Source organism: Oncorhynchus nerka, linkage group LG24 (genome assembly GCF_034236695.1).
Source record: "Oncorhynchus nerka isolate Pitt River linkage group LG24, Oner_Uvic_2.0, whole genome shotgun sequence".
NCBI lineage: Eukaryota > Metazoa > Chordata > Actinopteri > Salmoniformes > Salmonidae > Oncorhynchus > Oncorhynchus nerka.
The window spans coordinates 8,606,323-8,631,992 of record NC_088419.1 but is presented as its reverse complement, the minus strand read 5'-3'; positions in this window follow the sequence as shown (position 1 = coordinate 8,631,992).

Sequence of the window (25,670 nt, the reverse complement as noted above, 5' to 3'; positions counted from 1 at the left end):
CTGTATATAGCTCCACATTGATCTGGTACTCCCTGTATATAGCTCCACATTGATCTGGTACTGGTACTCCCTGTATATAGCTCCACATTGATCTGGTACTCCCTGTATATAGCTCCACATTGATCTGGTACTCCCTGTATATAGCTCCACATTGATCTGGTTCTGGTAATCCTTGTATATACAGTTGAAGTCGGAAGTTTACATACACTTAGATTGGAGATTTTAAAACTCGTTGTCAACCACTCCACAAATGGTCTGGGTGGGGTGTCTATTGATTTGTTGCTCCTGTGTGAAGTGTTGGAGCTGCTTTTGAGAGCGATGTCCTTTAGAGTCCGGGCGAAGGTGGGTACTGCTGCCTTGTAGAGGTGGACCTGGTCATAGCGGCTGTTCAAGTCCAGGGTGGAGCGGTGGGCCAGGAAAACATTTGGTTTTGAGACACAGTCATGGGAAATACTTGCGTTTACCCACTGTATGGTAGCAGGGGGAAGTCTTTTCATAGTAGCAGGGTGGAAGTCTTTTCATGGTAGCAGGGTGGAGATAACCACTTGTGCGTTGGGGAAAGTAGAAGAATCTTTTGCATTCACTCCCTTCAGTGCTGTGGCCACCCTTTCCTGCTGTGTTCTCAGGTTGTTTGTGCCTGTGTGTATTATTATGTGGCTAGGTGAACCTAGTTGGTCCTCAGACAGAAGGTCTAGGGTGCGCTGGGTGTGTGGACACCAGAATTTAGACACACTGTGTTTGGGAAAACGTTGTTTTGCTTGTATATAGTTCCCATTTGAGTCCATAAGGAGTACAATCTGTGTTTTGTATATGTCCTCGGTATGGGTGTGGGGGGGGGGGGCTATCAGGGTGCCTCAGAGGGGGTGAGAGCCCCTGGGCTTGGGGTTCTTCATTTGTCTGTTCTGCTGTGATGTCAACGCTATGGTCAGGGTCTGGTGTGGACTGTTCTGCTGCGGTGTCAAGACTTGTCGGGAGCTGAGGGGGGATGTTCTTCTGGCTTCTCTGCGGAGGTGGCCACCTCTCTCTTGTAGGATGCTCTCTGTCACACGCTATCCCCCTCAACCTCTCCTCCAGCAATCTGTTCCTCTTTAGTGCTCTGTTCTTCTCCTGCTCCAGCTCTTTCTCTTGTAGATGTGTTCTCACTACAGTCCAGAGTGCAGATATATCTCTCTCCACCTCCAGCTCTCCGGGTCTGGATAAGGGGGTGTTGTTGTGCTAGACTGTTGTCTGGGTCTTTGCTGACTGGAGTGTAATCACCTGCTGTTCCAGCTCCACCTGCCTTACCTCCAACTGGGTGAATGTATCCTTCATTTCAATGAGGGGGTAGTAATCTGTGCTGGGAGGTTGACTTTCCACTTGGGGTTTCTCGTCTGTGGGGTTATGTAATGAAGAGGTCTGGTCTGACCCGCTTGTGGTGGGGGGTATCTTTCTCAAGGGAGAGCTTCTCCTGCTGGGCTAATTCTTTGATTTGGTGATAGTCCAGAAGAAACTGTTTGGGTTTGCCCTGTGCCATTACTGTTCCAGATGTATAGAGATATATATTAGCTGACTCAGAGTCCTTGTTGTCTAGTATCCTGAGTTTCCACCCCTCGTTAACACCCCCCTCTTAACAGAGGGGTATTGTGTTAATATAGCACTGTACCAGGGGATGGTCTGTGTGGAAGATGAGGTTGCTTATGTTCCCATTTTTATAATAGTCAGCAAAAAGTGTCTCTTGATTTTCCACAAGGAGTTTCATTTTGTAATTTTTTTTCTTGCCTTGTCATTCTTTACATGAACAGGGTACTGTATTTGAATTACCTCTGAAATGCGGCAGGCAGCTTCTAAGGCCTCTCCATTTGGTTTGAGTAGACTGTGCGACTCTCCTGCCATTGGTGAGCTAAAGGACTTTGACACCTCTGTCATGACGTTGGCCTGGGGATGGGTTTATGACAGTCATAAATACCTCTTCCCCCCCTTTTCCTCTCTCTACCCTACTGATATGACATTTGAAAACCCCTTGGTTAACATAGAGATTCTGTGAACATCAGAAGGTGGGAGGAAATGAACTATATTCTGGTAAACCGACCAATTGAACATATGCGGTGGTACTTAATGAATATGATGTCAGTTCGGTTGTCATCTGAGACATTCTCATCAATGATAAGATGACATAAACTCTACAGTGGAAAGTCTGCACATTGTAGTTATCAGAGTCACATGGAATTGTTGTTCAATTTAAATGTTTGAATATAAAATTATTGGTGAAGAGATTAAATGTAATTTTAGCTTCCAAATGAGAGATTTGGGTTTTCATAAGGTTAGGGTTCTGCTCAATCAGTGCCGCCACCCCTGTGAAGAGACCTGGGCTATAAAACTTTTCAGACACACCCTTCTCCCTTCCTATATAAAGCCTTGACGAAAATGTAACCTCCTGTTCCGAGGATGTGAGGACGACGGTCCGATGTCAGAATGGTTCAGATAATAACTACAGAACGAAACCAACCTCAGCGTGAGATTTGGTTGCGAATGGTATGAACTTTGAACTCTTATTCACTACAGAAGTGATACCTCCTAGCTGTTGAGTAAGCAACAGCAGTTGCAAACGTAGGCTAGGAAAGAACAGACAGAGTATCCCGTCTACCACACAACGACGTTACTACAACGTATCCAATTTACCACCAGAGACATTCTTCAAAGGACTTGGTTGGGCAACACGGCCTTCCATCTACCACCAACCTACCGAAGCACAGCTCAGAGTAAATATTTATTGCATTTTCCTTTTCCAAATGGGCGGTCATTTATTATGCATAAGATACTGTATTTACGATAGCACAGCTTCGCCCTTTGTTCCTCAGTCTTCCCGCTCTTTCATTCAAACCCATTCCCTTTTCTTTTGTGTAACCAGCTGACATATCTGTTCCGCCCGCTAGGGACGTTTTCCTTCATGACGTAATTTGTAATCAAGGTATAATTCATTCTGTGTATATGTAATTCTGTTTGATTAGTTAGTAAATTTATTTTATTATTTATTTAGTAAATAAATAATTAAACCCAGTTTTGTATTGCTGATTCAACTTGTTAGCCAGGGTTCGTGAAGATAACCAAGAATTTACAACTTTCAGGTGAGACTGAATTAAGGTGACGATTAATATTGACTGCTGTTGATGAAAATATTACTAGGTCTTTAAGAGTTTATTCGGGAGATAACAGCTCTATAAATATTATTTTGTGGTGCCCCGACTCTCTAGTTAATTACATTTACATGATTAGCTCAATCAGGTGATATTAATATAGAATAGGTAATATTAATTACGGAGAAAGGATTTTATTGAATAGTATGTCAAATCAATTAATCCGGCATAGCCAAAGACACGACACCTCTCACTTGATACGAATTTTGCTGTATCGCGTTGGAATAATAATCTTTGGTAGCTGTAAACCTTCCAGGTGATTCCGTAATTTCGTCCAAAATCAGGGTGTAGGTTTTGAGAATTGATTTGGAGTGTTATGTTGTAGAGGGTAGCATCATGTATATGTTCCTGACAAAAAAATCCAAGTTTATCTAACTTTTTTTAAATTAAGAAGATGCTGAAAAATGCAGGAGCTCATCTGATTATGACCTCTGTCTCTGTCTCTCTCTCTCTCTCTGTCGCTCTCTGTCTCTCACTCTCTCTCTCTCTGTCTCTCTCTGTCTCTCTCTCTCTCTCTCTCTCTGTCTCTCTCTGTCTCTCTCTCTCTCTCTCTCTCTCTCTCTCTCTCTCTCTCTCCGTTTGTCTCTCCAGCTCTCTCTCTCTCCATTGTCTCTTCATCCCCAGCTCTCTCTTTCTCTCTCTCCGTATGTCCCTCCATCCCCAGCTCTCTCAATTCAATTAAATTCAATGGGCTTTATTGGCATGGGAAACATGTTAACAGCCAAAGCAAGTGAGGTAGGTAATATATCTCTCCATTTTTTTTTAACACACACACTTTAACACACACACTTTAACACACACACACACGCACACACATTTCAACACACACACACGCACACACATTTCAACACACACACACACACACACACACACACACACACACACACACACACACACACACACACACACACACACACACACACACACACACACACACACACACACACTGTTACTCCAACACACACACACACACTGTTACTCCAACACACACACACACGCACTGTTACTTTAACACACACACACACACTGTTACTCCAACACACACACACACGCACTGTTACTTTAACACACACACACACACTGTTACTTTAACACACACACACACAAACACACACTCGATCATCTACTCACTCATACATAATATGCACATACATTTATACTGACTACACTCCGAGTGGGTGTGTAGAGGGTGTAGAGGGTGTAGAGGGTGTGTAGAGGGTGTGTAGAGGGTGTGTAGAGGGTGTAGAGTCACTACAGCACAAGCTGCTGCTACTCTGTTTATCTTATATCCTGTTGCCTAGTCACCTTCCCCCTATACATATCTACCTCCATCACTCCAGTATCCCTGTCACCTTACCCCTATACATATCTACCTCCATCACTCCAGTATCCCTGTCACCTTCCCCCTATACATATCTACCTCCATCACTCCACTATCCCTGTCACCTTCCCCCTATACATATCTACCTCCATCACTCCACTATCCCTGTCACCTTCCCCCTATACATATCTACCTCCATCACTCTAGTATCCCTGTCACCTTACCCCTATACATATCTACCTCCATCACTCCAGTCCCTGTCACCTTCCCCTATACATATCTACCTCCATCACTCCACTATCCCTGTCACCTTCCCCTATACATATCTACCTCCATCACTCTAGTATCCCTGTCTCCTTCCCCCTATACATATCTACCTCCATTACTCCAGTATCCCTGTCACCTTACCCCTATACATATCTACCTCCATCACTCCAGTATCCCTGTCCCCTTCCCCCTATACATATCTACCTCCATCACTCCAGTATCCCTGTCACCTTACCCCTATACATATCTACCTCCATCACTCTAGTATCCCTGTCCCCTTCCCCCTATACATATCTACCTCCATCACTCCAGTATCCCTGTCACCTTACCCCTATACATATCTACCTCCATCACTCCAGTATCCCTGTCACCTTACCCCTATACATATCTACCTCCATCACTCCAGTATCCCTGTCTCCTTCCCCCTATACATGTCTACCTCCTACTGAGCCTGTATATAGTCACCTTCCTCCTATACATATCTACCTCCATTCTCCAGTATCCCTGTACATTGTTAATATGGTACTGACCCTGTATATAGTCACCTTCCCCCTATACATATATACCTCCTACTGACCCTGTATATAGTCACCTTCCCCCTATACATATCTACCTCCTACTGACCCTGTATATAGTCACCTTACCCCTATACATATCTACCTCCATTCTCCAGTATCCCTGTACATTGTTAACATGGTACTGAACTGACCCTGTATATAATACTGCCACCCTGTGGTCACTAGCTGAATCTGACCGATGAGAAACATTACATTTTAAGTACCACATCTGGACAACCTTCATTTGTTTTCAATAAAGATTCATAAACATCAAAGCAGTATGAAAAAAAGAAAAAAAAAAAAGGAATCCCGTTCAAGTCATAGAGGAAGTGTATCATTACCATGGCACAGTTCTCTCCCTTGCCAAGCTCCTCCCCTATGGAACACTAGAACATCTCCTTTGGACTCCTCGACAGCTGCTATGTCCTTCCCTGTTCACCCAGTCATCCTCTGGGTGTCCTTCCCTGTTCACCCAGTCATCCTCTGGGTGTTCTTCCCTGTTCACCCAGTCATCCTCTGGGTGTCCTTCCCTGTTCACCCAGTCATCCTCTGGGTGTTCTTCCCTGTTCACCCAGTCATCCTCTGGGTGTCCTTCCCTGTTCACCCAGTCATCCTCTGGGTGTCCTTCCCTGTTCACCCAGTCATCCTCTGGGTGTTCTTCCCTGTTCACCCAGTCATCCTCTGGGTGTCCTTCCCTGTTCACCCAGTCATCCTCTGGGTGTTCTTCCCTGTTCACCCAGTCATCCTCTGGGTGTCCTTCCCTGTTCACCCAGTCATCCTCTGGGTGTTCTGCCCTGTTCACCCAGTCATCCTCTGGGTGTTCTTCCCTGTTCACCCAGTCATCCTCTGGGTGTTCTTCCCTGTTCACCCAGTCATCCTCTGGGTGTCCATCCCTGTTCACCCAGTCATCCTCTGGGTGTTCTGCCCTGTTCACCCAGTCATCCTCTGGGTGTTCTTCCCTGTTCACCCAGTCATCCTCTGGGTGTTCTTCCCTGTTCACCCAGTCATCCTCTGGGTGTCCTTCCCTGTTCACCCAGTCATCCGCTGGGTGTTCTTCCCTGTTTACCCAGTCATCCTCTGGCTGTTCTTCCCTGTTCACCCAGTCATCCTCTGGGTGTCCTTCCCTGTTCACCCAGTCATCCTCTGGGTGTCCTTCCCTGTTCACCCAGTCATCCTCTGGGTGTCCTTCCCTGTTCACCCAGTCATCCTCTGGGTGTTCTGCCCTGTTCACCCAGTCATCCTCTGGGTGTTCTTCCCTGTTCACCCAGTCATCCTCTGGGTGTTCTTCCCTGTTCACCCAGTCATCCTCTGGGTGTCCTTCCCTGTTCACCCAGTCATCCTCTGGGTGTTCTTCCCTGTTTACCCAGTCATCCTCTGGGTGTTCTTCCCTGTTCACCCAGTCATCCTCTGGGTGTCCTTCCCTGTTCACCCAGTCATCCTCTGGGTGTCCTTCCCTGTTCACCCAGTCATCCTCTGGGTGTCCTTCCCTGTTCACCCAGTCATCCTCTGGGTGTTCTGCCCTGTTCACCCAGTCATCCTCTGGGTGTTCTTCCCTGTTCACCCAGTCATCCTCTGCGTGTCCTTCCCTGTTCACCCAGTCATCCTCTGGGTGTCCTTCCCTGTTCACCCAGTCATCCTCTGGGTGTTCTGCCCTGTTCACCCAGTCATCCTCTGGGTGTCCTTCCCTGTTCTTCCAGTCATCCTCTTGGTGTTCTTCCCTGTTCACCCAGTCATCCTCTGGGTGTCCTTCCCTGTTCACCCAGTCATCCTCTGGGTGTCCTTCCCTGTTCACCCAGTCATCCTCTGGGTGTTCTGCCCTGTTCACCCAGTCATCCTCTGGGTGTTCTTCCCTGTTCACCCAGTCATCCTCTGGGTGTTCTGCCCTGTTCACCCAGTCATCCTCTGGGTGTCCTTCCCTGTTCACCCAGTCATCCTCTGGGTGTCCTTCCCTGTTCACCCAGTCATCCTCTGGGTGTCCTTCCCTGTTCACCCAGTCATCCTCTGGGTGTCCTTCCCTGTTCACCCAGTCATCCTCTGGGCGTTCTTCCCTGTTCACCCAGTCATCCTCTGGGTGTCCTTCCCTGTTCACCCAGTCATCCTCTGGGTGTTCTTCCCTGTTCACCCAGTCATCCTCTGGGTGTTCTTCCCTGTTCACCCAGTCATCCTCTGGGTGTTCTTCCCTGTTCACCCAGTCATCCTCTGGGTGTTCTGCCCTGTTCACCCAGTCATCCTCTGGGTGTCCTTCCCTGTTCACCCAGTCATCCTCTGGGTGTTCTTCCCTGTTCACCCAGTCATCCTCTGGGTGTTCTTCCCTGTTCACCCAGTCATCCTCTGGGTGTCCTTCCCTGTTCACCCAGTCATCCTCTGGGTGTCCTTCCCTGTTCACCCAGTCATCCTCTGGGTGTCCTTCCCTGTTCACCCAGTCATCCTCTGGGTGTCCTTCCCTGTTCACCCAGTCATCCTCTGGGTTTCCTTCCCTGTTCACCCAGTCATCCTCTGGGCGTTCTTCCCTGTTCACCCAGTCATCCTCTGGGTGTCCTTCCCTGTTCACCCAGTCATCCTCTGGGTGTTCTTCCCTGTTCACCCAGTCATCCTCTGGGTGTTCTTCCCTGTTCACCCAGTCATCCTCTGGGTGTTCTTCCCTGTTCACCCAGTCATCCTCTGGGTATTCTTCCCTGTTCACCCAGTCATCCTCTGGGTGTTCTTCCCTGTTCACCCAGTCATCCTCTGGGTGTTCTGCCCTGTTCACCCAGTCATCCTCTGGGTGTCCTTCCCTGTTCACCCAGTCATCCTCTGGGTGTTCTTCCCTGTTCACCCAGTCATCCTCTGGGTGTTCTTCCCTGTTCACCCAGTCATCCTCTGGGTGTCCTTCCCTGTTCACCCAGTCATCCTCTGGGTGTCCTTCCCTGTTCACCCAGTCATCCTCTGGGTGTCCTTCCCTGTTCACCCAGTCATCCTCTGGGTGTCCTTCCCTGTTCACCCAGTCATCCTCTGGGTGTCCTTCCCTGTTCACCCAGTCATCCTCTGGGTGTCCTTCCCTGTTCACCCAGTCATCCTCTGGGCGTTCAGACAGTCTAGTCTGTTACATTCAGACACGGTCAGTGAAGTGCTTCAACTCTGTCTGTTATATGATTACATGGCGTTCAGACAAAATAGTCACGCCAGTCAAATCAAATACAATTGTATTGCTCACATACACATATTTAGCAGATGTTATTGGTCACATACACATATTTAACAGATATTATTGGTCACATACACATATTTAACAGATGTTATTGGTCACATACACATATTTAACAGATGGTATTGGTCACAACACATATTTAACAGATGTTATTGGTCACATACACATATTTAGCAGATGTTATTGCACATACACATATTTAGCAGATGTTATTGCGGGTGTAGTGAAATGCTTGTGTTCCTAGCTCCAACAGTGCAGTAGTATCTAACAATTCACAAACTTACACAAATCTAAAAGTAAAATAATGGAATTAAGAAATATATAAATATTAGGACGAGGAATGTTGAAGTGGCATTGACTAAGTACAGTAGAATAGAATACCGTATATACATATGAGATGAGTAAAGCAGTATGTAAACATTATTAAAGTGACCAGTGATTCCATGTCTATGTATATAGGGCAGCAGCCTCTAAAGTGCAGGGTTGAGTAACTGTGTTGGTGGCTGGCTAGTAACGGCTATTTAACAGTCTGATGGCCTTGAGATAGAAGCTGTTTTTCAGTCTCTCGGTCCCAGCTTTGATGCACCTGTACTGACTTTGCCTTCTAGAGGCAGTTAGAAAAGCCAAGGCTAGCTTTTTCAAGCAGAAATTTGCTTCCTGCAACACTAACTCAAAAAAGTTCTGGGACACTGTAAAGTCCATGGAGAATAAGAACATCTCCTCCCAGCTGCCCACTGCACTGAAGATAGGAAACACTGTCACCACTGATAAATCCACCATAATTGAGAATTTCAATAAGCATTTTTCTACGGCTGGCCATGCTTTCCACCTGGTTGCTCCTACCCCGGTCAACAGCACTGCACCCCCAACAGCAACTCGCCCAAGCCTTCCCCATTTCTCCTTCTCCCAAATCCATTCAGCTGATGTTCTGAAAGAGCTGCAAAATCTGGACCCCTACAAATCAGCCGGGCTAGACAATCTGGACCCTTTCTTTCTAAAATTATCTGCCGAAATTGTTGCCACCCCTATTACTAGCCTGTTCAACCTCTCTTTCGTGTCGTCTGAGATTCCCAAAGATTGGAAAGCAGCTGCGGTCATCCCCTCTTCAAAGGGGGGACACTCTTGACCCAAACTGCTACAGACCTATATCTATCCTACCATGCCTTTCTAAGGTCTTCGAAAGCCAAGTCAACAAACAGATTACCGACCATTTCGAATCTCACCATACCTTCTCTGCTATGCAATCTGGTTTCAGAGCTGGTCATGGGTGCACCTCAGCCACGCTCAAGGTCCTAAACGATATCTTAACCGCCATCGATAAGAAACATTACTGTGCAGCCGCATTCATTGATCTGGCCAAGGCTTTAGACTCTGTCAATCACCACATCCTCATCGGCAGACTCGACAGCCTTGGTTTCTCAAATGATTACCTCGCCTGGTTCACCAACTACTTCTCTGATAGAGTTCAGTGTGTCAAATCGGAGGGTCTGCTGTCCGGACCTCTGGCAGTCTCTATGGGGGTGCCACAGGGTTAAATTCTTGGACCGACTCTCTTCTCTGTATACATCAATGAGGTTGCTCTTGCTGCTGGTGAGTCTCTGATCCACCTCTACGCAGATGACACCATTCTGTATACTTCCGGCCCTTCTTTGGACACTGTGTTAACAACCCTCCAGGCAAGCTTCAATGCCATACAACTCTCCTTCCGTGGCCTCCAATTGCTCTTAAATACAAGTAAAACTAAATGCATGCTTTTCAACCGATCGCTACCTGCACCTACCCGCCTGTCCAACATCACTACTCTGGACGGCTCTGACTTAGAATACGTGGACAACTACAAATACTTAGGTGTCTGGTTAGTCTGTAAACTCTCCTTCCAGACCCATATCAAACATCTCCAATCCAAAGTTAAATCTAGAATTGGCTTCCTATTTCTCAACAAAGCATCCTTCACTCATGCTGCCAAACATACCCTTGTAAAACTGACCATCCTACCAATCCTCGACTTTGGCGATGTCATTTACAAAATAGCCTCCAATACCCTACTCAACAAATTGGATGCAGTCTATCACAGTGCAATACGTTTTGTCACCAAAGCCCCATATACTACCCACCATTGCGACCTGTACGCTCTCGTTGGCTGGCCCTCGCTTCATACTCGTCGCCAAACCCACTGGCTCCATGTCATCTACAAGACCCTGCTAGGTAAAGTCCCCCCTTATCTCAGCTCGCTGGTCACCATAGCATCTCCCACCTGTAGCACACGCTCCAGCAGGTATATCTCTCTAGTCACCCCCAAAACCAATTATTTCTTTGGCCGCCTCTCCTTCCAGTTCTCTGCTGCCAATGACTGGAACGAACTACAAAAATCTCTGAAACTGGAAACACTTATCTCCCTCACTAGCTTTAAGCACCAACTGTCAGAGCAGCTCACAGATTACTGCACCTGTACATAGCCCACCTATAATTTAGCCCAATCAACTACCTCTTTCCCAACTGTATTTAATTAATTTATTTATTTTGCTCCTTTGCACCCCATTATTTTTATTTCTACTTTGCACTTTCTTCCATTGCAAAACTACCATTCCAGTGTTTTACTTGCTATATTGTATTTACTTTGCCACCATGGCCTTTTTTTGCCTTTACCTCCCTTCTCACCTCATTTGCTCACATCGTATATAGACTTGTTTATACTGTATTATTGACTGTATGTTTGTTTTACTCCAAGTGTAACTCTGTGTCGTAGTATGTGTCGAACTGCTTTGCTTTATCTTGGCCAGGTTGCAAATGTAAATGAGAACTTGTTCTCATCTTGCCTACCTGGTTAAATAAAGGTGAAATAAATCAAATAAATAAATGAAAGCTGGGTGAACAGGCCGTGGCTCGGCTGGTTGATATCCTTGATGATCTTTTTGGCCTTGCTGTGACATCGGGTGGTGTAGGTGTCCTGGAAGGCGGTTGAGGACGGTGCAGTTGACGTACCAGGCGGTGATACAGCCCAACAGGATTGTCTCAATTTTGCATCTGTAAAAGTTTCTGAGGGTCTTAGGAGCTAAGCTGAATTTTGTCAGCCTCCTGAGGTTGAAGAGGCGCAATTGCACTTCATGATGACAGAAGTGTGTGCTACGGGGCGATAGTCATTTAGTTCAGTCACCATTGCTTTCTTGTCCACCATTGTTCCTGTACACACCTTGAAGCACGTGGGCACAGCAGACAGGGATAAACACTCCAGCTGGTCTGCTCTGAGGACACGGCTAGGGATGCCGTCTTGGCCGGCAGCCTTGCGAGGGTTAACACGCTTAAATGTTGGCCATGGAGAATGAGAGCCCACAGTCCTTGGGAGCGGGCCGGGACGGTGTCACTGTGTTATCCTCAGAGTGGGCGAGGAAGGTGTTTAGCTTGTCTGGGAGAAAGACATTGGTGTTCATGACGTGGCTGGTTTTCCCTTGTAAACCTTAATTGTCTGTAGACCCTGCCACATACGTCTCATGTCTGAGCCGTTAAATTGCGACTCCACTGGAGGGAGGGCGGCGGAGGGCCTTGTAGGCATCTCGAAAAGGCGAGTAGCAGTGATCCAGTGTTTTTCCTAATCGGGTACTGTAGTCAATGTGTTGATAGAACTTGGGTAGCGTTTTTCTCAAATTTGCTTTGTTAAAATCCCCAGCTACAATAAATGCGGCTTCAGGATATGTGGTTTCCAGTTTGCATAAAATCGAGTGTAGTTCCTTGATGGCCATCATGGTATCGGCTTGAGGGGGAATATACATGGCTGTGACTATAACCAAAGATAATTATCTTGGAAGGTAATACGGTCCGCATTTTATTGTGAGGTGTTCTTGGTCGGGTGAACAAAAGGAGTTACATTTCTGTACGTTATCACAATCACACCATGAGTAGTTAATCATAAAGCATAAAGCACCTTTCTTCTTCCCGGGGAGACGACTTTATTCCTGTCTGCCTGATGAACTGAGATCCTAGCTGTCTGTATGGATGGGGACAGTATATCCAGAGGGAGTCCTGATTCCATAAAAAAGAGTATGTTACAGTCTCTGATGTCTCTCTGGAAGGAGATCCTCGCCCTGAGCTCGTTTACTTTATTGTCCAGAGACTGAACATTAATTAGCGAGTTATATACTCGGAAGTGGTGGATGGTGTGCCCGCCTCCTGAGTCGGACTAGAAGTCCAAATACCTCTTCTCCGCCGGTGAAGACGTGGAAAAGACTGGGATAAGTTCAATTGTCCTTGGGGGTACGAACGAAGAATCCAATTCAAGAAAGTCGTGTTCCTGGTCGTAATACCGGTGAGTTACCGCCACTCGGATATAAAAGTTATTTCCGACTGTATGTAATAACACAACAAAAACATTCTGGGCTAATATTGTAAGAAATAAAACACAAAAAATAAAAATACTGCAAAGTTGCCTCGGAGATAAAAGCAGAGCTGCCATATCTGTTGGCTCCATTAATTTTAATTTTAACTTAAAATTCAAGATGCATAGTTCCAAGGAAACAAGGCCTTCGGGCACCCATTCAGGAATGCCTAATGATCTACAGGTGTACTACCCAGGCTGGCTGCTACAGTATAGTGATGGGTACTGTATTCCACAAGGATGGAAACAGGGTCATGGGAAGCAATGAAAACACTACCCTGTACCCTACTGTATTCAAATGCCCCCAGCGCCATAGTTTACATAGGGCTCTATTCAATCTGTATCGCTGACGCGGAAACATTGCTTTTCATTACATTTAAATCACGCTGTAACGCCGAACTTCCGGCAATGCGGAATGAATAGAAGCCCAAAGATGCAGATATTGACATGCTTGGACACAAACACATGATCTGTATAGGATGACCAACAGGAAGGGACCTGGGTTATTTAAGAGAACCAGACAGTGAGTTGAGTGTTGTACTTTGACTGTGTTGAATATTCTCTAAGGGTTTCCTACTGTAGTTTCCTATTGGAGTTGTTCCACAGTACACACATGAACATTAATGGCTTCCTCTTTCCCAGGGTCGGTCAGTCTGCACCAGGGAGGGCCGGTCAGTCTGCACCAGGGAGGGCCGGTCAGTCTGCACCAGGGAGGGCCGGTCAGTCTGCACCAGGGAGGGCTGGTTGGTCTGCACCAGGGAGGGCTGGTCAGTCTGCACCAGGGAGGGCTGGTCAGTCTGCAAAAGGGAGGGCTGGTCAGTCTGCAAAAGGGAGGGATGGTCAGTCTGCAAAAGGGAGGGCTGGTCAGTCCGGGGAGGGGGGGGGGGGGGGGGTACAGTCACGACCTGGCCATACAGAGGTATTAATTCTCTATTTTGGTTAGGCCAGGGTGTGACTAGGGTGGACATTCTGGTTTATTTATTTCTATGTTTTCTATTTCTTTGTTTTTGGCCGAGTGTGGATCCCAATCAGAGGAAGTTGTAACAACTACCATTGCTTTCATATATTGTTGTTCTCATTAATATTGTTGTTGTTGTTAATGGTAATCCCATGTCCACTACTACTATTATTATTGTTGTTGGTCCCACCATTTATTTATATATATATAATTTTTTCTATATGTATACTTTGACAATGTAAGTAATATTGAACTTGCCGTGTCAATAAAGTCAATTGAATTGAATTGAGAGAGACAGAGAGAGAGGCGGACAGAGAGAGAGAGAGATGGACAGAGAGAGAGAAAGAGAGAGAGTTCTGAAATGTTCACAATAACACATACCCTCCAGGCATAGATGTCTACATTAAAATGCATCAAGTCCTGGTGGCTAGCGCTAGCTGTCTGTTCCTCTATCGGTAACTACAAGGCCATGCTCCTATAGATATCTACATTAAAATGCATCAAGTCCTGGTGGCTAGCGCTAGCTGTCTGTTCCTCTATCGGTAACTACAGGGCCATGCTCCTATAGATATCTACATTAAAATGCACCAAATTCTAGTGGCTAGCGCTAACTGTCTGTTCCTCCTCCATCAGTAACAACAGGGCCATGCTCCTATGCAGGAGCACTGCTAATGAAACATAGATACAGTCAGCCCAGCTACCACATAACGTTCTGAGAACCATATGTTTCTTAGAGAATGGCGAGAGTGTGGTTGTCCTATGGGTATTTTGCATACAACTTTCCCACAACTTTCTGGAAATGATGCAGGATAGTTGCTTGGCTTTGGAACATGGTTACATTTTATACAATTGTTGGTATTTTGACATTGGGAATATTCCGAGAATGTTTAAGACACATTCTGCCGGAATTTCAGTACTTCAGCGTAACGTTTCTTACATGTTTCCTCGTGGTTCTATTTAAAGTTATGTTTTCAAATTGTTCAAAGGACATTAAAGGTCCTATGCGGCTGTTTTTTTATTTATCTCAATATCAAATCAATTCTGGGTAACAATTAATAACTTTATTATAATGTTTTCAATTACAATGGTAAAAAATAGTAATAAAAATAGCAAACATGTTGCTAAGTCTGGAAACTGAAAACTAGCTGTTATTGGCAGAGGTTTGGACCCCTTTATTCTTATTGGTTTATTAACTAATTTACTAATTCACCAGGCAGACAAAAACTCCATTCCATCAAATGAGTGTAAATCTCAATCAATTTTCTTCAGACATCTCTTACACTAAAACCAAATTAACATAATATAATAATTTTCCAACCTCATAGTGTAGACATATATATATATATATATACACACATGTATATATATATACATATACATATACACATATATATATACATACATATATATATATATGTAATTATATATATAACACAAGACAATCAAGTTTTTGACTGCACTGTGCCTTTAAGAAACAACGTTCTTCTGTAGGCCTTTGAGTACTTCCTCAGAACATTCCACATAGGTTCACATGTGGTTCTATTTAATGTCATATATTTACTATATTATATATTTCCTGAGCTGTGCCTTAAAAAAGGAGGACAGGCACTCGAAGCGGCGCAACTGAAAGCCCTGTCAGGAATAGTTTGTTGTCTTCTGCGGGCTGGCTGAACGGCGCCCTGGGGGATTATGTCAAGTTCTTGTCAATATTCTAGGAATGTAATTTATTTGGAGGAATTACACACATGATCATTTAATTAGCTCTGAATTGTGTTCTCAGAACATGGAGAAAAAAAACATTTAAAAAAACACAACAACATCGAGTTTGTGAGAGTCTCATCTCATGGACCTTGGTATCTGTGACCAACAGACACTTATATGTGTTCCCCGTCATGTGAAATCCATACATTATTATCTGTATTCTCCGTCATGTGAAATCCATACATTATTATCTGTGTTCTCCGTCATGTGAAATCCATACATTATTATCTGTGTTCCCCGTCATGTGAAATCCATACATTATTATCTGTATTCCCCGTCATGTGAAATCCATACATTATTATCTGTGTTCCTCGTCATGTGAAATCCATACATTATCTATGTTCCCCGTCATGTGAAATCCATACATTATTATCTGTGTTCCTCGTCATGTGAAATCCATACATTATTATCTGTATTCCCCGTCATGTGAAATCCATACATTATTATCTATGTTCCTCGTCATGTGAAATCCAAACATTATCTATGTTCCCCGTCATGTGAAATCCATACATTATTATCTGTGTTCCTCGTCATGTGAAATCCATACATTATTATCTGTGTTCCCCGTCATGTGAAATCCATACATTATTATCTATGTTCCCCGTCATGTGAAATCCATGCATTATTATCTGTGTTCCCCGTCATGTGAAATCCATACATTATTATCTGTGTTCCCCATCATGTGAAATCCATGCATTATCTGTGTTCCCCGTCATGTGAAATCCATACATTATTATCTGTGTTCCCCGTCATGTGAAATCCATACATTATTATCTGTGTTCCCCGTCATGTGAAATCCATACATTATTATCTGTGTTCCCCATCATGTGAAATCCATGCATTATCTGTGTTCCCCGTCATGTGAAATCCATACATTATTATCTGTGTTCCTCGTCATGTGAAATCCATACATTATTATCTGTGTTCCCCATCATGTGAAATCCATACATTATTATCTGTGTTCCCCGTCATGTGAAATCCATACGTTATATGTGTTCCCCGTCATGTGAAATCCATACATTATATGTGTTCCCCATCATGTGAAATCCATACATTATTATCTGTGTTCCCCGTCATGTGAAATCCATACGTTATTATCTGTGTTCCCCGTCATGTGAAATCCATACATTATTATCTGTGTTCCCCGTCATGTGAAATCCATACATTATATGTGTTCCCCATCATGTGAAATCCATACATTATTATCTGTGTTCCCCGTCATGTTAAATCCATACATTATTATCTGTGTTCCCCGTCATGTGAAATCCATACATTATTATCTGTATTCCCCGTCATGTGAAATCCATACATTATTATCTGTATTCCCCGTCATGTGAAATCCATACATTATATGTGTTCCCCGTCATGTGAAACCCATACATTATTATCTATGTTCCCCGTCATGTGAAATCCATACATTATCTATGTTCCCCATCATGTGAAATCCATACATTATTATCTGTGTTCCTCGTCATGTGAAATCCATACATTATATGTGTTCCCCGTCATGTGAAATCCATACATTATCTGTGTTCCCCATCATGTGAAATCCATACATTATTATTTGTGTTCCCCGTCATGTGAAATCCATACATTATTATCTATGTTCCCCGTCATGTGAAATCCATGCATTATCTGTGTTCCCCGTCATGTGAAATCCATACATTATTATCTGTGTTCCCCGTCATGTGAAATCCATACATTATTATCTGTGTTCCCCGTCATGTGAAATCCATACATTATTATCTGTGTTCCCCATCATGTGAAATCCATGCATTATCTGTGTTCCCCGTCATGTGAAATCCATACATTATTATCTGTGTTCCTCGTCATGTGAAATCCATACATTATTATCTGTGTTCCCCATCATGTGAAATCCATACATTATTATCTGTGTTCCTCGTCATGTGAAATCCATACATTATTATCTGTGTTCCTCGTCATGTGAAATCCATACATTATTATCTGTGTTCCCCGTCATGTGAAATCCATACATTATTATCTGTGTTCCCCGTCATGTGAAATCCATACATTATATGTGTTCCCCATCATGTGAAATCCATACATTATATGTGTTCCCCATCATGTGAAATCCATACATTATTATCTGTGTTCCCCGTCATGTGAAATCCATACATTATTATCTGTGTTCCCCATCATGTGAAATCCATACATTATTATCTGTATTCCCCGTCATGTGAAATCCATACATTATATGTGTTCCCCGTCATGTGAAATCCATACATTATTATCTATGTTCCCCGTCATGTGAAATCCATACATTATCTATGTTCCCCATCATGTGAAATCCATACATTATTATCTGTGTTCCTCGTCATGTGAAATCCATACATTATATGTGTTCCCCGTCATGTGAAATCCATACATTATCTGTGTTCCCCATCATGTGAAATCCATACATTATTATCTGTGTTCCCCGTCATGTGAAATCCATACATTATCTGTGTTCCCCATCATGTGAAATCCATACATTATTATCTGTATTCCCCTTCATGTGAAATCCATACATTATTATCTGTGTTCCCCGTCATGTGAAATCCATACATTATATGTGTTTCCCGTCATGTGAAATCCATACGTTATATGTGTTCCCATCATGTGAAATCCATACATTATTATCTGTATTCCCCGTCATGTGAAATCCATACATTATTATCTGTGTTCCCCATCAAGTGAAATCCATACATTATTATCTGTGTTCCCCGTCATGTGAAATCCATACGTTATATGTGTTCCCCATCATGTGAAATCCATACATTATTATCTGTGTTCCCCGTCATGTGAAATCCATACATTATATGTGTTTCCCATCATGTGAAATCCATACATTATTATCTGTGTTCCCCATCATGTGAAATCCATACATTATTATCTGTGTTCCCCGTCATGTGAAATCCATACATTATTATCTGTGTTCCTCGTCATGTGAAATCCATACATTATTATCTGTGTTCCCCGTCATGTGAAATCCATACATTATTATCTGTGTTCCCCGTCATGTGAAATCCATACATTAGGCCCTAATTGAACATATTGAAATGGACTGATTTCCTTATATAAATGTAACTCAGTAAAATCTTAGAACATGTTGCATGTTGCGTTTATATTTATTTGTTCAGTATGTATTATTTTTTACCTACAGGGGTCCTAAAATTCCAAATCAAATAGCTAAATGATCCAAGGTATGAACTTCTTAAAACACTTTGTTCTTCGAGCGTAAAAGGTCCCTCGGTGATCAGTGATTCCATTTCCCAAGTAAAACAAATAGCCTTTGAATGACCAAAATGCTCAGATTTGAAGACATGTTACATTTTCTCTCATTTCTAACTATCAGGAAGCCTGAAAGAACAGGCTGATTGGGCAGGGAGCTTATATTCATGAAGTAGCCTTGACTGACAGCTCTTTGAAACACCCATGTGGTCGTTGCCAGTTAACAGGGTAAACAATGGGCCATATCATTCTGAGCCTCAACCCCCTTTTTCTCTGCAAAAATGCTCTCGTGGTCAACAGAGCTCGTCATGGACGGTTGGATATTAGACAAAACAGCAGCACAATACACGACTGAATTTCTATTGACGTGTAACTAATTACAGAATACACTTCACTGATACACTTCTTGACAATAATTAGTAAAGCCGGAGTCATTTTAGAAGCTCAGACTTAAGGGAATGTACATGAAAACAGCCTACAATATCAGTACTGGACAATGTATTGGTGCCTCTGCATTGGCATGATAAATGACAATATATTCAGAATTGTATAATCAGACATTTTATTTGATGATAGGCCAACATAGCCAAAATATCGATCAACATAAAGGTGAGAGATAATGGTGAGAGCCATAAGCCTAACACACAGGCACCCTACAGTGTGTAAGACCCCACTGATTCGTACGACTTGTAACACACATTTCCCGTCTGAATACTATAAACTATATAAAGTAACAAAAGGTGATATCATACAATGTAAAAGCAAATGAATTAGGCTTCCGGAAATGCAAACAACCACTAGGCTTCAGTCACCCACTAGGCTTCAGTCACCCACTAGGCTTCTATCACCCACTAGGCTTCCGGAAATGCAAACACCCACTAGGCTTCAGTCACCCACTAGGCTTCAATCACCCACTAGGCTTCAATCACCCACTAGGCTTCATTCACCCACTAGGCTTCAGTCACCCACTAGGCTTCAGTCACCCACTAGGCTTCAGTCACCCACTAGGCTTCAGTCAACCACTAGGCTTCATTCACCCACTAGGCTTCAGTCACCCACTAGGCTTCTATCACCCACTAGGCTTCAGGAAATGCAAACACCCACTTGGCTTCAGTCACCCATTAGGCTTCAGTCACCCACTAGGCTTCAGTCACCCACTAGGCTTCAGTCACCCACTTGGCTTCAGTCACCCACTAGGCGTCAGTCACCCACTTGGCTTCAGTCACCCACTAGGCTTCAGTCACCCACTAGGCTTCAGTCACCCTCTAGGCTTCAGTCACGCACTTGGCTTCAGTCACCCACTAGGCTTCAGTCACCCACTAGGCTTCAGTCACCCACTAGGCTTCATTCACCCACTAGGCTTCAGTCACCCACTAGGCTTCAGTCACCCACTAGGCTTCAGTCACCCACTAGGCTTCAGTCACCCACTAGGCATCAATCACCCACTAGGCTTCAGTCACCCACTAGGCTTCTATCACCCACTAGGCTTCTATCGCCCACTAGGCTTCAGTCACCCACTAGGCTTCAGTCACCCACTAGGCTTCAGTCACCCACTAGGCTTCATTCACCCACTAGGCTTCAGTCACCCACTAGGCTTCATTCACCCACTAGGCTTCAGTCACCCACTAGGCTTCAGTCACCCACTAGGCTTCAGTCACCCACTAGGCTTCAGTCACCCACTAGTCACCCACTAGTCACCCACTAGGCTTCAGTCACCCACTAGTCACCCACTAGGCTTCAGTCACCCACTAGTCACCCACTAGTCACCCACTAGGCTTCAGTCACCCACTAGTCACCCACTAGTCACCCACTAGGCTTCAGTCACCCACTAGTCACCCACTAGTCACCCACTACTCCGGCATGCTGGTAAGTAACTTCCTAGCTACACAAGACATATTGAATGGCGTTAGTCATTCTGCCAGGTTCTGCTTCAGCTATCCAACAGTCTATTAACAAAGACATATGATGTGTACATGTGATGTGACGGTTTTACTGCGTTTACATATTTAAATTAGTTATGATTATAAGACGCTACCATTGGTTTATATCATTTTTTCCCTGCGTCATGTGACGTTAAATGCACAAGTAATGTCTGCCTCCTTAATCCAAGGGTTCCACGTGGTGCGAGGGAACCAGTAACTTTACACTCAACTTTGTCACACCGGCTTTGAGTCATTTTAGCATACTGTACTCGAGTCATTTCAGCATACTGTACTCGAGTCATTTCAGCATACTGTACTCGAGTCATTTCAGCATACTGTACTTGAGTCATTTTAGCATACTGTACTTGAGTCATTTTAGTATACTGTACTTGAGTCATTTCAGCATACTGTACTTGAGTCATTTTAGCATACTGTACTTGAGTCATTTCAGCATACTGTACTTGAGTAATTTTAGCATACTGTACTTGAGTCATTTTAGCATACTGTACTTGAGTCATTTTAGCATACTGTACTTGAGTCATTTCAGCATACTGTACTTGAGTCATTTCAGCATACTGTACTTGAGTCATTTCAGCATACTGTACTTGAGTAATTTTAGCATACTGTACTTAAGTCATTTTAGCATACTGTACTTTAGTCATTTCAGCATACTGTACTTGAGTCATTTTGGCATACTGTACTTGAGTCATTTCAGCATACTGTACTTGAATCATTTTAGCATACTGTACTTGAGTCATTTTAGCATACTGTACTTGAGTCATTTTAGCATACTGTCCTCAAGTCATTTAGCGTACTGTACTTGAGTAATTTCAGCATACTGTACTTGAGTCATTTTAGCATACTGTACTTGAGTCATTTCAGCATACTGTACTTGAGTCATTTCAGCATACTGTACTTGAGTCATTTCAGCATACTGTACTTGAGTCATTTTAGCATACTGTACTTGAGTCATTTCAGCATACTGTACTTGAGTCATTTTGGCATACTGTACTTGAGTCATTTCAGCATACTGTACTCAAGTCATTTAGCGTACTGTACTTGAGTAAAACATGATTTCCACAGTTCGGGATATTTTTTAGCAAATGTTCCATAATAACACGTAGCAACATGTTCTATGTTTACAACCTACAGGGTTGCTTGGTTTCCTGCTGTTTTCTGAACGTGACCTTTTCTGTTAGTGTATCCGATTTGGGGGGCAGAGGGGGTGGGTAAGCCTTGTCAGACAGCTGATTGACTCATCAGAAGACAAGGGCCAATCAAGGAGATTGGAAAGGAAAGGAGAAGAGAGGGAGGAGAGGAGAGGGGAGGTGCGGAAATTAGAAGAGAGGGAGGAGAGGAGAAGACAGGAGAGGAAAGGGGGGGAGAGGGGAGGAGAGGAGAGGAACGGAGAAGAGGGAGGAGAGGAGAAGAGAAGAGAGGAGAGGAGAGGAGAGGAGAGGAAAGGAGTAGAGATGAAAGGAAAAGAGAGGGGAGGAGGGGAGAAGAGAGGAGAGGAGAGGAGAGGAGAGGAGAGGAGAGGAGAGGAGAGGCAGGTCATTACTGTCTGTGGTGGAGGAGAGAGAGGAGGGATGGAGAGATATAAAAGGTTACTAAACCCAGTGTCTTAAATGGCTTGCTTTAATGAGTCTTAGTGGAAAGAGCGAAGGGAGAGAAGGGGGAGGAGAAGAAGGAGTTGGTTGAAGAGATGGGAGAAAGGGGACGAGGGGTTTCGCTTTGGACAGCAAAATGTCAGGTAGGAGCTCCCACCACTGGTGACTGGAAATGTCAGACCCTCGCTGTCTCAAGGGAAAGAGGGATGAGGAGGAGGAGAGAAAGGAGAGAACGACAAATAGTTAGAGGTGGACGAGAGGGAGCAGAAGGAGAATGACTTTGTGAGGTGTGTGTAACTACAGCCTAGGTGAGAAAGGGAGGAGAAGGATGGCTTTGTGAGGTGTGTGTAACTACAGCCTAGGTGAGAAAGGGAGGAGAAGGATGGCTTTGTGAGGTGTGTGTAACTACAGCCTAGGTGAGAAAGGGAGGAGAAGGATGACTTTGTGACGTGTGTGTAACTACAGCCTAGGTGAGAAAGGGAGGAGAAGGAGGGTGGCTTTGTGACGTGTGTGTAACTACAGCCTAGGTGAGAAAGGGAGGAGAAGGATGACTTTGTGAGGTGTGTGTAACTACAGCCTAGGTGAGAAAGGGAGGAGAAGGATGGCTTTGTGAGGTGTGTGTAACTACAGCCTAGGTGAGAAAGGGAGGAGAAGGAGGGTGGCTTTGTGACGTGTGTGTAACTACAGCCTAGGTGAGAAAGGGAGGAGAAGGATGACTTTGTGAGGTGTGTGTAACTACAGCCTAGGTGAGAAAGGGAGGAGAAGGATGACTTTGTGAGGTGTGTGTAACTACAGCCTAGGTGAGAAAGGGAGGAGAAGGAGGATGGGAAGGAAGCATGAGATTGATAGGATGTGTGTTAGCAGTAGGGAGGGAAGAGATTGATAGGATGTGGGTAAGCAGGAAGGAGGGAAGAGATTGACAGGATGTGGGTGTGTGTGCAGGTTTATTTCTGTCTGGTAATCAGTGGCTCTCGCTTGTTAACGCCAACCTTTTCTCTGTGAATGTAATTACAGGGTCCGACCTCCTACTGAAGAGACGAGTGTATCACACACACACACACACACACACACACACACACACACACACACACACACACACACACACACACACACACACACACACACACACACACACGCACGCAAGAACCACACACACACACACACACACTTTTCACACACACACACTAACACACACACAGACACACACACACACACACACACACACACACACACACACACACACACACACACACACACACACACACACACACACACACACACACACACACACACACACACACACACACACACACACACACACACACACACACACACACGCAAGAACACACACACACACACACACACACACACACACACACACACACACACACACACACAGACACACACACACACACACACACAGACACACACACACACACACACACACACACACACACACACACACACACACACACACACACACACACACACACACACACACACACACACACACACAGACACACACACACACACACACACACACACACACACACACACACACACACACACACAGTTGAAGTCGAAAGTTTACATGCACCTAAGCCAAAGATATTTAAACCCAGTTTTTCCACAATTCCTGACATTTAATCCTAGTAAAAATTCCCTGTCTTAGGTCAGTTAAGATCACTTTATTTTAAGAATGTGAAATGTCAGAATAATAGTAGAGAGAATGATTTATTTCAGCTTATATTTCTTTCATCACATTCCCAGTGGGTCAGAAATGTACAAACACTCAATTAGTATTTGGTAGCATTGCCTTTAAAATTTTTAACTTGGGTCAAACGTGTTGCTTGCTTGCACACGCTTTTTCAGTTCTTCCCACAATTTTTCAATGGGATTGAGGTCAGGGCTTTGTGATGGCCACTCCAATACCTTGACTTTGTTGTCCTGAAGCCATTTTGCCACAACTTTGGAGGTTTGCTTGGGGTCATTGTCCATTTGGAAGACCCATTTGCGACCAACATTTAACTTCCTGACTGATGTCTTGAGATGTTGCTTCAATATATCCACGTAATTTTCCTGCCTCGTGATGCCATGTATTTTGTGTAGTGCACCAGGCGATCCTGCAGCACAGCACCCCCACAACATGATGCTGCCACCCCCATACTTTCTGGTTGGGATGGTGTTCTTCAGCTTGCAAGCCTCCTCATTTTTTCCTCCAAACATAACGATGATCATTATGGCCAAACAGTTCTGTTTTTGTTTCATCAGACCAGAGGACATTTCTCCCAAAATAATTATCTTTGTCCTCATGTGCAGTTGCAAACCGTGGTATGGAGCATGGTTCTGAGACTGCCGTAGAGTATCAAGGTGTCAGTACATACCAGTAGGGGGCAGTTAGTATCAAGGTGTCTGTATAGGGGGCAGTTAGTATCAAGGTGTCAGTACATACCAGTAGGGGGCAGTTAGTATCAAGGTGTCAGTACATACCAGTAGGGGGCAGTTAGTATCAAGGTGTAAGTATAGGGGGCAGTGAGTATCAAGGTGTCTGTACATACCAGTAGGGGGCAGTGAGTATCAAGGTGTAAGTATAGGGGGCAGTTAGTATCAAGGTGTCTGTATAGGGGGCAGTTAGTATCAAGGTGTCAGTACATACCAGTAGGGGGCAGTTAGTATCAAGGTGTCAGTACATACCAGTAGGGGGCAGTTAGTATCAAGGTGTAAGTATAGGGGCAGTGAGTATCAAGGTGTCTGTACACACCAGTAGGGGGCAGTGAGTATCAAGGTGTAAGTATAGGGGGCAGTTAGTATCAAGGTGTCTGTATAGGGGGCAGTTAGTATCAAGGTGTCTGTACATACCAGTAGGGGGCAGTTAGTATCAAGGTGTCAGTACGTACCAGTAGGGGGCAGTGAGTATCAAGGTGTCTGTACATACCAGTAGGGGGCAGTGAGTATCAAGGTGTAAGTATAGGGGGCAGTGAGTATCAAGGTGTCTGTATAGGGGGCAGTTAGTATCAAGGTGTCAGTACATACCAGTAGGGGGCAGTTAGTATCAAGGTGTCAGTACATACCAGTAGGGGGCAGTTAGTATCAAGGTGTCAGTACATACCAGTAGGGGGCAGTGAGTATCAAGGTGTCAGTACATACCAGTAGGGGGCAGTGAGTATCAAGGTGTCAGTATGGGGGGAATTAGTATCAAGGTGTCAGGACATACCAGTAGGGGGCAGTGAGTATCAAGGTGTCAGTATGGGGGAATTAGTATCAAGGTGTCAGGACATAGCAGTAGGGGGCAGTTAGTATCAAGGTGTCAGTAC